Genomic DNA, 17,219 nt, shown 5'->3' on the forward strand with positions numbered 1-17,219 from the left:
CCTATTGTCACATTTGTGACATGCTTCTGTCATTGATGAACCCCACATTGGCCCACACGTGTTACCCTGTTAGGTGAATGATTTGAGCATTCAGGCTGATTGAGTATTGGCCTGATCACATACATTTTTGGGGCCTGTTTGAATGTGGAACATGATAGTTGTTTCTTGTCATGTTGAAGTGCACAACCATTCATGTGTACATCGGCCTGCAATCACTATATTTGTATACACTGGATGTGTTGCAGTGTGTGGCACATGCGTATTTTGTCACACTATGTAGCATTTTTCATCTCATCATGTCCATCTCACGGATGGCTGACAGTACTCATTCACTGACATATGGATGTACTTGTGGAATGTACCATGGCTATGGTACATGCCATCTGTGTGATGGCATGTGTCATGTATGTGTATTGGACATGCCACCCACAGGCCAATGTGTGATGGCAGTGCTACCCAGCATGCAGCAAATGTGTTGCTCTTCCATCTTGGTGTCATCAGTGTCTGCCTTTTGCCTCCCCTTCCAACTCAGTGACAGTGCATGCATGGGAGGGTTATAGTCATGTGGGACATGTGTAAATCATTTACTGGTCCTGTAGCTTGTCAGGCCTATTTGTGTTCTATGGTGCTAATGCCTGTTTCAATTTTTTGTCTTTCATGTTTTTGCAGGGGATGACGCACTTGATGCTGTTGAGGTTGAGGAGATGGTGCAGACCCAGAGGAATCTCAGGCACGACTGGGCACCAGTGGGCGACGTGGTGTGGTGGTGGGTGAGAACCCAATCTTGCTGCAGACCATTCTGTCCTGCGGTGTCTCTGGGTGCACCTCCCCAGACCTCTTTTCAGGTGCTGATTCGGATGATGAGACCTATGTGCCGTCGTAGGTAAGTGTTTCTGGCAGGGATTCTGTTCTGTCCAATCCACCTGCACCAGGGGTAGAATCCTCTATGGGGATGTCAGTGTTGGTAAATCCATCTTTGGCGGTTACGGATGCAGGGTCACACTCCACAACATCTGATCCTGTTCCTGGGCCAGCAGATCAGAGGGGGAATGCAGTCCTGCAGCCTCAGGCAGTGCCGGCACAGCAAGGAGCAGAACGCCTTGCCCCAAACAGGTGTGGTGCCCGCCGACGCGGTGGCCGTATGCCACCAGGCAATACCGTATGGGGACAATCCATGTACGGTATGGCAACCCAACAGGCAGCCTCAGTTGAGATGATGGCTCAAGCAATGGAGAGGGTGGCCACTTCCATTGTCCCCCCTGGAAGGCAGATGGAGCAACTACAGCAGGCAAAAGACTCCATTTGCCAATCACACAAGGAAGACATGTTGGCGTCCAACAGGGACCGACGGGCGGCACTGGAGACTCTACGCCAATCGGTATCAATAGAGTCCCAGGCCCACAGGAAAGCCCTGAGGGTAGAACTCCATCACCTCAGGGAGACATTTGTTGACCTTGAGGCTTCCACTAACTTGAGGACAGAACAGCAGCTGGAGCGGCTCACACGTTCCCTCTCAGCTGAGATGCAGGCAACTCGGGAGGAGATCCGGGCATCACGTCATTATAATCAATATAAATTATGCATGGGGATCTCTGCATTATAATCCTCCAGAACGAGACCTTTCACACCCGCATGCTTGCTGCCATGGAGGACCATACTAGGGCTTTGCGTGGGCTGCCTCCCATAGCACCACCACCTCCTGATGCAGCAGCAGAGGGTGATGAGAGTGACAGCAGCATTTCTCCCACATTGGCATAGCTGTGCAGGCCATGACCCCATGGAGGTGTTTTTTTCCCCAACATCCACACAGGTGGCTGTTGGTGTGCACCCTGTCCTCGGACCTCCTGGGTGGCTACCTACTCCCCCCCGGTCCCTAAATGGCCATTTTTTATTTTTTATTTTTATTTTTTATTATTGATTTTTTTTTTACAGTGTGTTGCCTTGTGTGGCTCCCGTGGGCATCCACTGTATTCTGGCTGGGCACATGCAGGCTTGTCCTGAGTTTGGGTTAGATGCTTCGGTTCGTAAGACACACACCCCTGCTTCCCGTTTCCATGGGCTTGCAAAGGGTGTGCCCAAGTGACAGTGAATTACACAGTGACGTTGGACTCCCATGAGCTGTGTGGGCAGTCTGTAGTCAATACTGTGTATACATTCCTAGTGGATATTGTTGTTGGATGTACACTGCATGGTGTATTGATATGTGCTTGTGCATCCATGTCTTCCTCCTAATTTGCAGGTTCATTCCTTATGTCTTCACAAGGCCGTCTACTTTGGAGATGGAGTTCATGTTGTAAGCAGTGCACTTACACATTTGCGTGGCAGCAACACTGTACAGTTGGAAGGGGTTGATGTGCTGGCATGATCAGGTTGTAAGACTACCAGTACTTTAATTTAGTACTGTCATGTTTTTGCTATGTTTGAGGTTGTGTAGCTGCATTGTATTGTTGGTAAGTATTTGGTCATGTGTGTTGTTAGTTTTACATTGCTGTGAGCATATTGTGTGTGGCCAGTTGCCATTAGGGACACTGTACTTTGTGACACTTGTGTCAGGTTTTGGGGATTGCTTTGTTTGCTCTCACATAGCATGACATGCCATGGTGTGTTGGGTGGCGGTGCTGGAGAGGGGTTGGGTGACATGGCACTGTTGTCATGTTGTATTTTGCAAGGGGGTAATGAATTTAGCAGCATAGAAGTGTGTGTTTTGATGACACAGCATTGGTGGTGTTTGTGTAGGTAGGGATGCACACAATGTACCACTTCCAGTTGACCAATCTCAGGCTGGTATGGTTGTGACAGTTGACTGTCCCTTATTTCATCATCATTGATTGTCAGCTGGTATGTGCCAGGGCTGTGTGCACTCCACAGGGGTGTGATTTTAGGTGAAGTAATTAGCCACCAGCTGCGTACGGGCTGCCTCACCCCGTGCCCTTTCCCCTTCCATGCGCATCGGCCGTGCATGTGGGGATGTTGGGGCACCACCATGTCCACGGGCAGGCCCCGGCGTGTTGCAACGTTGTGCAGGACACATGCTTCCACTATGATCCTGCACACTTCTGGGGGAGCGTATAACAGCTGTCCGCCAGATCGGTCAAGTGAGCGAAAGCGTGACTTTAGCACTCCAAATGTGCGCTCCACTATGCCCCGGGTTGCAATGTGGGCTGTGTTGTATCTTACCTGGGGTGGCGTGGTGGGGTTCCAAATTGGCATCATCATGTGGGTGCTCAGAGGGTAGGCACTGTCCCCTTGGGAGGTGGTGATGGGTATCATTTGTGGGGTTGTGACATTACTCAGTACCTGACATGCATGCATGTGCTGTGGCATTTATACTCACCGAGCAGCCATGTATCGCCATGCCGTCCAGCTTCTAGGTCCCGGTTTAGGGTTGACATTCTGTAAATTAAACTGTCGTGGGTGGACCCTGGATAGTTGGCATATACTGAGGTGATGATTCCCTTGGCATCACATACTACCTGCACGTTGATGGAATGCCAGTGCTTGCGGTTTCTATAGATGTGCTCTGATGCCCTGGGGGGACGTAGAGCCACATGGGTGCAAACAATGGCACCTAGGACTTTGGGGAATTGTGTCACCCCGTAGAAATCCTGGACGGCAGCCTGCCTTTCTGCAGGTGTCTGGGCAGGTATATGTGCCTGTGGACTGATGGGCGTGCAGTCATGATGGCCAAGACCTGGTTTAGGCAGAGTGACTGCGTGGCCTGTGACACCCCCCCCACTATAGCACTTGTCCCCTGAAATGATCCAGTGGCCAAGAAGTGCAGTACATTGAGGACCTTCTCCAGGGGGCTGAGTGCTTGGGAGCACAGGGTGGGTGATGTGAGGTCATCCTCCCACTCACTCACCAGGTCGAATATTATGTGAGGTGGAAACCTGTACCTCCCATACACCTGGTCATCAGGCATCCCAAAAAGGCTGGTTCTGGGTGTGTAAATTCTGGGCCTGACTATCCTCCTTCTCCTCCTGCGGTATCCCACGACCACTGTTGCTAGGAACGGTATATTCATCCTGGCGTCTGAGCTTGTTTGTTGTTTGCGCGCACTTTTATGCTGCGCGGGTCCACGTACGCCTGCTTCCTCCTGGCGTACGTGTTTCCGGATTAGCGCATCTTTTTTAGCGCACGCGTTAGCCCCGTTCTAATCCATGAATACGTGTTTTGAACGTGCGTGTGGGCGTTCCGCGCATTTGCCTCCTGTACTTCCCCTGTGACGCCCACATTTTCACGCGTTGTTCCCCATTATGCGTGTCACGCCCCCTGTTCCTCCTACTTATGTTGTGTGCACCGTGCTATGTGCGATTTCGCTGTGCGCGTAGCGCACGCTGTTTGGAGATGAGTGCGCCAGCGTGCGCCATGCAAAATTTTGGCACACATCCCGGGATTTACACGCACACGGACTTCCATGAATCGCTGTGCGCGGGTTTCGCTGCGATTTTCGCACTGGGACTGCGATTCGCACGCTTTTGCACGCTTGCGCCGAAAATTTCAGCGCACATTAATTCCATGAATCGGCCTGTCAATGTATAACACAGATACAGCAGATACCACTTTAAAAACAAAAAACATTATATGAATAAAACACCAGCCTAAAAACTTCTACAAAACCAACTTGTTTGTTCGTTACCCTTGTTTTCTTTGTTTTCCTTGAAACTGTGGGCTTCTCTTTTCCCACCACACCAGCAGGCTGAAAAAATAGCGTTGTTATAGGGTTTAAATAAAGCACATTTAATTTCAATGCAAACAAACATATGTACATATCTACAAACAGAACCAACTTCATTGAATAGATACAATTACAACATTAAAAAGTATTCCAAATGCAATGTGATGTCCAATTGTATTCAATATTACGTTATGTTCAGCCTCTGGTCCATGTGCCTCCTTTTCTAATTCCCCACCTTGTGTACATTCCTTGAATAGAATATTCATTAAAAAAATAAAAAGCCATTGGTACTGAAAATGAAAATCATTCATCGCACAGAGCACTTACACACAAAGTAGTATTAAATGATTAAGATCTGTATACTACAAGGTTTGTTGTCGCAACACTAACAGAACATTAGTTTAAACATCCCATCGCAAACAGTGTACATCATTTAGGTATAATATACTTTTCAGATTTCACCTGATAACCTTCCTAGATGACACATGTTCTTGATCAGAGATCACTGTGCAAAACATATTGGGCCTCATTACGGGTTTGGCGGTAGCCATGCCTGTCGCTAAACCGGGCTCCTTTACCGGGTTCCCAGAATGGGGAATTACCGGGCCATTCTGAGTTCGGAGGGCCCGGTAATTCCTCCCAATGGGAACCCGGACCCGGACCTTCCCCATTCCCATCTGAGCCCCCATAGGGCTCAATGGGAATGGGAGAGGGAGCTAACAATTGGCCGATTACGACCGGCCCGTTGTTAGCTCCCTAATCCCCTCGCGGGACCCGGTAACAACTCCTGGTTTTACCAGGCGTCCTTACCGGGTCCTGCGAGGGGACCTCGTAATGAGGTGAATGGTGTTAACGGGCCCGCCACCATTAGCGGAGCCCATTAACCCATTCCGCCTCACTTGTAATGAGGCCCATTGATTGTAATGTTGCCCTCAAACTTTTTTTAACGTATTATGCATTAGGTAGGAAGTGTAACCTTAGAACTGAAATCAGAAAAGTTTGAAATAGTGCACGTTATATGCATTTCACTGTCTAATAATATCCTTTGTAGGATTTACTTTCATTCTTACAAGGGAACTGTAAGTACACATACCTCATACTCTGTACCTCTTGCAAAGGTGGAGGTTATTGAAGTCGAAGTTCCAGCATCCTCCTGTAACACAGTACATAGTACGGATGAAAACAGCGAAATGGAACTGGGACAATCATCACCCGTCAAAGAACTCTTCCATATTCCCTCATGTGTTAGCCTATGTGCATAATTTCTATTTCTAATTACATATGGTTTAACACAGAGCGTCCAAACTATCACATTCAACAATTATGTGCTTAGCAGTTTCTACCACTCATTCTCTGCGTAATCTACAAGTTCACCCGTTGCGTGGTATACCAATTCTAGCACATAATATTTCAAAGAACAATGCTGCATTAAAAGTAGTTAACATATATCGTCTGACTGTATTGCTATCAGGATCGGTATACAGATACTTGGGCTTGTTTATCCCCTCATTTACATATTCCAGATAGTTGCTGCTGTGAGCTTTAGATGCCAAATCAACCACAGCTTGATCCCTATCAATAGTTTTAGTGCATTCTTTATCTGGCTTTTACATCTAGGCACAGTGGCTAAAATATATTTATGCCAACAATGGGCAGCCAGTGCTCCACAGACTCATCCAACCATTCCATGCAGCTATCTCTAATCCGTTTACCCAGATTTGTATATATGGAAATTAGCTGATGTATAAATGCATTCTGTTACAGATCCAAAATCCGCTGACATTACATCAGTAGCTGTATGTTGACAAATGTTCCAATACCAAAGATATTACATTCCATGCTTATATACTCAGTAGGAACAGACCTCTGAAGCCTTGAGAGTCTTTTCAAAACTTTACCCTCCAATGTTTTCAAAGCATTCATATATTTCCATCCCCACACTTACACACCATAAGGCATGTGCAGGCATATTTTAGTATGATATAAAATTAATAATATTAATTCAGGAGTGTGTCTGCCATTTTTTGCTGGGAATTTACATACAGCACCTGTTTCACGGTCATTGTTATCACCTAAGAATTCCCACTTTGGTTGCCAATTCAAGCAGTCATCTACTGCAATACTTATATACTTATATGTAGACACAGTTTCAACCACCTTCTCATTTATTTTCCAGTGGTTTCCGTTCTTTGTGTTTTTGCTATTATGTTTAAGCACTATTATTTTGGTTTTATCCACTTTGATCTTTAATCCATTATCTCTGGCATAGTCACTTAGTGCATTACGTTTAACTTGTAATCCTTTGAGTGTGTAATCCAATATAACAATATCATCAGCGCAGCCCAGCCATGATATGCCTGTGCCACCATATTTTATAGCGTATCCTTCCTGTGTGTCAAGAGCTGTTTGCAGATCAGACAAGTATACTTTTAATAAATAATCTGCTAAATTACATCCCTGTTTGACCCCTCCACAGTTAGTGAACCAGTAGTGACCCGTCCAAAGGCATCTAGTCTATTTCTAATTCTTGTATCAGTATCATAGACATCAAACCCTTAGGAATTCCTAGAGCATCCAGTTTATGCCACAACCGATCCCTAATGACGGTGTCGAAGGCGGCACTGAATTCAATGTAGGCTGCGTACACTGTTAGTTGCCACTTTGCCCAAGTGTATTCAGTCATACAAACGAGCGTTAACAAATTATAAATGGTACTATAGCCCTTACAAAAACCTATCTAATTCTGTGGGACAATGTTGTTTGTGAGTTCCTTCAGTAGAGTTCTTGCATAGATCCTAGACAGAATATCTAACATTGCAATTAGACGATAATTACAAGGACGACTACTGCTAACTTTTTGGTGTATTGGAATAAAATGACTGTCCTTCCAGAATTCTGGTATTTTGTTTGCAGTGCTGATGTAAACAAATACAAAGGTCCAATCTTCTGGACTTATTTTCAGTAGTGCATTGTAGGTCCCATCAGGGCCTGCCTCATGGGAGGAGTTTGGTGTCTGTATGATCTCAAATAGGTCACAAACGGTAGGCAAAGACCTCCATTTTATGGTGCTATCAATAGATAATGGGGAGTCCTTAGTGGGCTGTCCTAGACTGCCCGCTATATAGACATCCAATTCTATGCAAGCAGGAGCACACATCATGGGCATATCTGTGTTCCTATAATCAATCACCCCCCAAATTCTTCTTACGTCACCCTTTCTAACATGGTCTGCTAGGGTCAACCACATGTTTTTATCCTTTGATTTGCAATAAGCGCACAACCATTTGTGATACAGAGATTTTTTATTGCAAATTTCAACTGCAATGTTTGAGGTCTCATTCCTCATTCCCCAAATGGCTGCATTTAAAGTCTAACATCTGCTCTCATTTTCTCTTTTTCTCATTGAACCCTCTTATCAAATCGTCTGATGTCCTTAGATTGAAGCTTACTACCATATACATGTCCTTTCCTTGGCTTGCTGTATGTACCTGCTGCTAAATAATGTAAAGAATCTTTTCTAATTTAGCAATAGGTGCAATATTTTCAGAAAAGGGTTGTATATAGTTATGACCAATACAATTTTTCAACTCTTTACCAGCAAAGGCGTTGGCTTTTGTCAACCTCAGCTCATTCACTTAATATAGTTGAATGCAAAATGTACAGAGGCCACTCCACCGTCTTCAGTTTTAGATGTTGCACTTTCAATGTCGACTAATGCAGACAATGGTAGGAGGTCATTTTCATCTGTAAAGATGATACCCATATCGATTAATAACCGTAGCACAGCCGAATTGACAAATAAATAATGAATTGTGTTAGTGCTGCACCCATCAACTCTGATGTAACTTCTATGACTATCACATTTGTGGGGTGCATTTAAAGGCCCAAAATACAAGTCCCTTTCACATGAGTAGCAAGATTTTAAACACTGAAACAAAAACGGCCTGGCATTTGCTTTTGTTTTTCAAGTAAAGTTAAAGAGCCATGGGGAAAGGGGCCTACCTGTCATTACCAATGGACAAGCAACATTTTAGTTTACAAAAGAAAGAAGAATCAAAGATCTCTGTCCCATGGAAAACCAGAGTTTTGCACATTGAAAACAAAAACGGCCTGCACATGTGTGTGCAAATAAAAATGGGTTGTAAAAGTAAAAGTGAAAAAAAATATCACTGCTCACAAAAAAATGCCAGGAAAACAAAACATGATGTGTGGGTTGACAAAGAGCAATGTAGATTATGTATCACCCACAAAACTCTAGTGGCATTTGAAGAGCAACTTTGTCTTCATGTAAAAAATGTCAGCCAAAGGCAGACCCTTTTAGTTGACAGGGGCAAAACTTCACCTAGACATCTCCCACTTCCAGCCTGATGTCACATCTCTCATCTAATGACCAACAGCAATAAAATTGTTCTGCTAAAGGTGTTGAAATTCAGTGTTCTCCAGACCTGCTGGCTCTGAAAGCATTGACTCTAATAAGAAAAGTTACCACTTGACTGGAGCATGACTAAAATGTGTGAAAATGTGGGCACCCACTTCAAAGAGCAAGCTTCCAACACAAAGGATACTGATAAAGGCACAGGCTGACCCAGTGAAAACAAATGGGCGGAAGGAAGAAAAGGGCCATTTGTCCCACGTGAAGAGTCAGAATTAATGTAAGAGGACTATTATCATTTAGGCTCTTTTCTCCACCATCATAAGGCGGATGGATTTCATATATGTACATGTTTTATGTAATGTGCATGTGATTTTGGGGATATGAAATTCATTCACCTGCGACTCATGGAACTGTAATGGCTATCTAAGATGTATTTTAGATTGATTTGAACATGTTCCAAATGTGAGAGTTGGTGAGCGGGTGGAATATGAAATTACGGATATGCTAATAATTTACATATTCATGACTGTTGTACTTTTTATGGAAATGGCAGAAATGTGCCAATGGCCGTGCTACATCGTACCGAATTGGTGGTCGGCTTATCTAATTCTCCATGATTAGTGGAATCAGACAATGGGCCTAATTACGATTTTGGCGGCATGGCTGTCGCCAAAATCGGGTCCCGGTCCGGGTTCCCAGAATGGGGTATTACCGGGCCATTCTGAGTTCGGAGGGCCTGGAAATTCCTCCCTCCAGGAACCCGGGCCCAGACCTTCCCCATTCCCATTCAGCGCCCATAGGGCTGAATGGGAATGGGGGAGGGAGCAAACAACGGGCTGATTACGAGCGGCCTGTTGTTTGCTCCCTCTTCCCCTCGCGGGACCCGGTAAGCATGCCTGGCTTGACCAGGCGTTACTTACAAGGTCCCGCGAGGGGAGCTTGTAATGAGGCGGAACAGGTTTAACGAGTCCTCCTTTAGCGGGTCCCGTTAACCCGTTCCGCTTCACTTGTAATGAGGCCCAATGTGTTGTAGTATGGCGGTTGCTAGTAAAATTATGAAGTTGTGATACATAACTATTTTTTGTCAAAAAGTTGAAAGGAGAACAAAGGGGTGATTACAAATGGCAATTACCATATGTTGCTCCAGACCCCTAAACCAATCCTGACTTGGAGGCTGGGTTGGAAGGAGAGAGAAGGGTAACTGTCCAATCCTAGTGGCAGGAATTATTGCAGGGTGCCTCCCCAAGATTGTAAAATTGGTGGTGTCATTGCTGCTATATAAGGGGGACTGTACTAGGACAGGGGACACACAAGAAAACAGACAGACAGACAAGAGACAGAGAAGGCTGCTAAAATTTACCATCTGACAGCTATAAGGAGACACCAGAGACAATTGCTGAGAGTGCATCTGGGTGGAGCTGTCTATTTCTAGGAAGGCCTCAAAGCTGACTGGGTCCGATGGTGAAGAGCGGGAGGCCAACTTTGAGAGTGGAGTGACCAGACCGTCCAGAGATGCAGCTGACTTTCCTGAACCTTAAACAGAGGCTTGCTATGTAAGTAGAACTGATCCCTTGGAAACCAAAAGGTAGGGGAGTCTGCTTGCCTTGAATCCTTTCCCCTTATAGGGTGGGGGGCAAACTGTGTAGATCCTTAGCCTATGTAACCAAAAATATTAATTTAATCCATTACCCATTTGGCAGAACACTACAGGGTGGATTTTGTTAAAATTCGAAATTAACAAAGCTCACTTGCCCGTGTGCGCTGAAAACTATAGCCTATCATTTAATTGGGTAATCCTTGTTGTCCAGCTGACCCCGACTTCTTTAAGGAAGTGGGGTGTTTTTGTTGTTAAATCAATCCAACCTTTTTATCCAGCTTCCCCAACACAGGTCTTTCAGTAAGGGGGGGTCTGAAATCCAAAATTCCCCAAAGCATTCCAATTTTTCTGTCTGACTTCCCAACATAGACCAAAGCAAGGGGCGAGTGGTCTCAAAAACAAAAAGATAAATCACCCTGTGTTTATTTTAAACCAAAAGCGTGGGTGAAATCATAATTGCCATATGTATTTGTATCATGTACTGCTAGTCTTTTAAGCCTGCAAGAAAATCAAATCGCATGACATTATTTAAGAGCCGTTGTCATTGATCAGTGTAATTATTTCTTGAAGTGAAATTTGCAGAAAGTAAGAATTGTGACTGTGTTCTTTTTAACTCACATTTGGGATTTATTTATGCTGAGAGAAGTTGATTGTGTTGGGCTACGGATAAAGTGGTGTTGACATTTTCGTGCTAGTTTCTATACTTTTAATTTAAATAAATACCAAGATATGTCCTGTACACCGGCCTGGTTCTTGGCTCATTGTTACCTCGGGGGAGAGGGATCCAAGGGGCATGATATGTCTCTGAGATAGGGCTAAAAAAAAGAATCTGTTAAACAGTCTGTAGTGTAACCACTTGAGTGGGGAGGAAAGGAACTCCCCATGTTGAGTGTGGCTTCGCAATAAACTGTTACACTTCGCCAGAGGCCGTTCAACATTTCAAAACCATATTGGTAGAGCAAATGGGCTCAAGACGTTGCTTTACGATTAAAACATTTCTTATTGATCGGGAGGATCCCTCATACATATTGTCATACTCATTTCAGGGCCAGATTCTGGCATTAAATCACCCCCGATAATAGTTGCTTTCACGCTCTCCCATTAATCTAGTATTGCCTCTACTGTGTTACATGTTTTTGCATGAGATACAAGTTTAGGTGGGTCATATATGTTTACTACGGCAATCTCAATTTCCTGTCTTGTAGTGTTTTGTATTACTCCAGCCAGTACAGTATCACTACTTAGTACGTGTATTTTGATACTCCATTCATTTCCTACATTAAAAAATAAACCGCCCATAGGCCTCCCCTTAGGGACCTTCAAAGCCAGAGTTTGTATAGACACAAAACATCAGATTCTAAAAGTTTTGCAGACCATGTTTCCTGTAATAGTATCAAATCAAACAGGATAATGTTATCGCTTAGTTTGTCCAGCATTTTAAAATGAGAATGCCCGCGTGTTTTCCAAAAGCAAATAAAAAAACCTTACGTTTTTTTTATTATTAAGTGTGACTGAAAAGCTTTCAGCAGTCCCTGCCAGTATCCATCAGTTTCTGGATCACCTAATTTCCTTCTATGAACATCATCTTTTAACCTTCATTTTACACATGAGCAGAGCTAGTATAGTAGGGACCCCCTCGTCTCATACCCTTATCATCATGTTCAGGGCTAAGATGATAAGTATTTGACTTTTAGTTCAGCACCAATTTAATGGTTCAATGCTATTGTTATGTTGAGCTACCTGTATTTTACAGTGGTTTTACCTCCGTTTTTCAAGACCAATCTAAAGAGATCATTTTTATAAAAGGTGGTATCTACATGTAGTGAACTACCATCATTAGTACTTACGTGTATTTGGGTCCGCTGCATGCAATTTTAAGCATTCACATAATGGAGTGAAAATGAAAGTAACAACAGGTGAAATCACCTTTACTCTTTCATTTCATCATCCGTTTTGTGAAAGATGTAAATGCCGCCTGCAAATGATCCTTTGTAGACAACATTTATAATGGATTCCTATGGAATCTGCCTGCTTTTAGCAGGTCTTAAATGCAGGTGGATTCTATAGGAATCCATCATTAGTTTTAGGCCAGCATGAAAATGTCATGCAGGCGTAAACCTGTCGCCCCCATTTTAAATGGGGCAGAGTGGCAAATAAGAATGTAAATGTGAGGCGTAAAGCATTTACGCCTCAATTTCCTGCTGAGCCAAGGCAGAGGAGGGGTATGGAGAGGAGGTAGGATCTCTGCCATGCTCACCTCCTCCGTCTCATATAAGCACATCGTTTTACACCGGTATGAGGTTTTCATGCTGGCCTAAAATGGTTATATTCCTCTGGCCTCTGCCCAGTTTTGCACCTGGGTAAAACCAGATGGACTCACCTTTCAAATTGCATGTCGGGGGTCTATAGCAAGGTGTTGATCCCCCGAATGCAATTACTACCTTATACAAAACGAGGCTGTGTGTGCTTTTGCACAGTGAGAAGGAGAGGAGGAATTGCATTTCCCCCATTGTCGGCTATTCCTCCTGCAGAAGGTTTGTAACAATGTCCTGGAGCAGTAAAATGTGTGTAAAGACTGGCGTATGCCTTGTCGTTACACTTGTTTCCAGAGATATTGCTGGGGTGGGGGGGTTTGAAGGGGCTATAGCCCAGGGTCTTTTGGTTGTAGCCCGGATAGAAGCTCAGGGGCTACAACCAAAAGTCTAGCTAGCCCCGAGTACCGACAGTCCCGACATTAGCCCCGGATCTTTTCCAGACCTAGCAACGCGCTTGTTTGTTTCATGGCACCGTGACTTGTAAAATAAACCCTTTACAGCGCCATAATATTCAAAATTAGTCATTTGATGATAAACCACGCAGGAAGCCAAGGTTTAAAAGCTTGGAATCACGCGTTTACGCCTCCCATTACTGCCCCGGGATATTTTCAACCTGGTTGGTTGCAGGCAGAAAACGGGCGTGCAGCCAAATTAACATTTCCCCCTGGCGTTTCCTCTTCTGTCTTCGTTTATGCTGGCATGAGATGTTGGCTGTGGAATCCGGATCCATTTCACGGCTCCTAAAAGGAGGCAGAATCCATAGGAATCCACTGCAAATGCGGTCTTTGAAACGTAACGTTCAGGCAGCATTTACATGTTTTTAAGGGAGCTAGAACCAAAACTAAAGGCGATTTTGCCTGTTTTCACACTTTGATTTTTCACTCTATTTTGTGAATGTACACAATTGCACGCACGGGACCCACCAGCTTATAAGTGCAAACGCCGGCGGTCCCCTGCATGCCGTTTGCACTTTAAAAAAAATAAAAAATTACCCTGAATTTCCAGTGCTTCATTTAGCATTTTGCACGTGAAATAAGCAACTTGCAGTATACCTAGATGCAGCAGCCCGCGGGTCTTTATAAAAAACTACAGCACAAATAATGCCGCACTTTTGGAGTTCTTGACCCGTGACCCCGGCTGGATCGTCGAACTGACAACATATTCGCAGAGCTCCACGCCGATGAAAGCCACCCATGTCACGCGCTGATTTTGCTCTAAGCGCAGACCTAAATAGGGGAAAGTAGAACGAAAACGTGTCTGAATAAAGTTTCAGACCATGATAGGATGTGGTATTGCTGTTAGCCACGTGAAGCTGGGCAGAAAGGTGCGCGGGACCATGAGGTCACATGCACGGCCTCTTTTTGAGCGCATGCTCCGAGCCCGGAATGTCCTCCATGACTGCTAGACTGCAAGGCCCTGCCCGAGCCGGCACTCCACACCCCTGACCCTGAGCAATTAGAGAAGTCGTCCAGCTCAGTTTAAGCAATTAGCTGTCTGGCTGCCAATTTCAACTCAACCACCAGGTAATTTGATTTAAATGCAAGTCATTTGTACATTTTGGTTAATTTAAAATTAGTCTGCACTGATGGAGAAGTTTAGGAGCCCGACAGTGATGTTTTGCCTTTGTGACCATGGTATCAGAATAGACGGGCTAATCGCCCATGGGGGTCCCGCTTTCCGGTTGCTGTCTACCCAGTCCAGAGTTTCCCCTGGATGTTTTTCAGTCTGTCTGGACTCGATGCCTGCCTTGCTGTCAGTCTATGCTTATATTTGTGCAATTGTGTCTCCCAGCAGCTTATTTTGTCTCCGCTGTCCACTTCAGCCTGCAAGTTGGTGTTTTTCCATATCCCTTTGCATCCATGTATCTGTATTTTTGAGGGCATCTGTTTGCCTGGCTCTCTACGTGCGCATGGCATTCGACATCCTTCTGCCTAATTGCAACCGCCTTTCGAGATACCCGACCTGTCTTTCCTTTCTTGTTTGTCACTCTGCTGCTTCTCTGCCCCTCGTTCCACACTCTGTCGCTTTTCCAGGAAATCTATGTTTCTCAGCCCACAGGCACTGTCTTCAGTTTCTTGCGTCTATTTGTCGCTCTAGCAATGTAGTGGTACATGTTTACTGCTAACAAAATAACAAAGACATGGCAGAAAAAGGTGCGATATTGCAGGTGTTCCAGGAACAGAATAGATGTCGTTTTCTGTTTTTCCTAGTATTTGGTAATTATAACCTGTGGAAGCTTCTGGAAAACAATTATCAATCTGCGTAGGTTGCAATTTCACTAAACACCCACTGGATGTTAGAAGGCGTCTCTTTCTCTGCATTTGCCTGGGAATATCACATACAGGCTACTTAAACAGGCATCAAAGCAGCCAATAGGCCTGGACTTGCACTTATGTGCACATTTCATTTTGTTCCCTGAAAATAAAAAGAAATGTGCAAGAAAATATCTCCAAACCTTTCTAAGATGGTCTGGGTCATTATGAGTTAGGCGGTAATAGTAAAAACAGGCAGTATTTGAACTACCAAAAAAGGTAGAAAGAACAGACATGATAACCTGTTCAGTGGTTTTTACCCACTTTGAGAGTCCGCAGCCATCGCTTTTTGCTCACTGTACTTTTCACAAAGGAGGAATACCCATTTGCATATCAGTCTTTGTCCCGCCCACAAGGGCAGCCCAGCACCGAAATGCCAGGCAAACCTTCTTTGAACAAAGGAGCTGTGCCTCCCAGATGTGGACACCCTGCTCACGGTGCTCAGAGAGCCACAGCTCCACCTCACTGATGAGGCCCAACAAGGCTGAAACACGTCTATGAGGTTGCTGTTGGCACTCTTGTTCAGAAGGGAATTGCCATAGTATTTCAGTGCTGGACTGCCCAATTCTGCGGGACAAAGACTGATATGCAAATAGGTAGTTCCAATCTGTGAAAGTTACAGTGAGCAAAAAGTAATGGTTGGAAACTCTCAAAGTGGGAAAAAACCACAGAACAGGTTATCATGCCATGTTCTTTCTGGAGAGGGGCGCCTCCTACCTTTTTTGAAAAATATTTGCAAGGAACTCAGGGTTGGTCACCCTGAGTTACCTATGGGATCCCAGATGTGGACTCCCTGCTCACTGTGCTCAGAGAGGCACAGCTCCGCCTCATTGATGGGGCCCAACAAGGAAGAAACACGTGTATGAGGTTGCTGTTGGTACTCTTGTTCAGAAGGGAATTGCCATAGCATTTCGGTGCTGGACTGCACATGTGGGCGGGACAAAGACTGATATGCAAATGGATATTTCCCATCTGCGAAAGGTAAAGTGAGCAAAAAACGATGGCTGCGAACTCTGTAAGTGGGAAAAAAACCCCATAGAACAGGTTATCATGCCAGAGAGGGGCACCTGCTACCTTTTTTGAAAAATATTTGCAAGGAACTTGGGGTTGGTCACCCTGATTTATGTGAGGGAACCCAGACATGGACTCCCTGCTCACTGTGCTCAGAGAGGCGCAGCTCCAATTCACTGATAAGGCCCAGCAAGGCTGAAACACGTGTATGGGGTTGCTGTTGGTACTCTTGTTCAGAAGTGAATTTCCATAACATTTCGGTGCTGGACTGCCCATGTGGGTGGGACAAAGACTGATATGCGAATGGATATTTACCATCTGTGAAAGGTACAGCGAGCATAAAGCGATGTCTGCGAACTCTCAAAGTGGGAAAAAACCACAGAACAGGTTATCATGCCATTTTGATTCTGGAGAGGGGCGCCTGCTACCTTTTTTGAAAAATATTTGCAAGGAACTTGGCGTTGGTCACCCTGAGTTACCTGGGGCAACACAGACATTGACTCCCTGCTCACTGTGCTCAGAGAGGTAGAGATCGACCTCACTGATGAGGCCCAACAAGGCTGAAACAGATGTATGGGGTTGCTGTTGGTACTCTTGTTCAGAAGTGAATTGCCATAGCATTTCGATGCTGGACTGCCCATGTGGGCAGGACTGATATGCAAATGGTTATCTCCCATCTGTCAATGGTACAGAGAGCAAAAAGTGACGGCTGTGAACTCTCAAAGTGGGAAAAAACCACAGAACATGGACTTTCTAGAGTGTGGCGCATGCTACCTTTTTTGAAAAGTATTTGAACTACCACCTATTTTTAAACGCTCTGCCTATTTGTGGGTACATGAGGTATTTACTGCACACACTATTGCATGAACACTGCATGCTGTAAGTACCGCACAATTATAAGTTTGAATTTGGCATTGCCAGTTTGAAATGT

This window comes from Ambystoma mexicanum, chromosome 3p, assembly GCF_040938575.1.
Source record: "Ambystoma mexicanum isolate Mex_15411 chromosome 3p, UKY_AmexF1_1, whole genome shotgun sequence".
In the NCBI taxonomy this organism is placed as follows: domain Eukaryota; kingdom Metazoa; phylum Chordata; class Amphibia; order Caudata; family Ambystomatidae; genus Ambystoma; species Ambystoma mexicanum.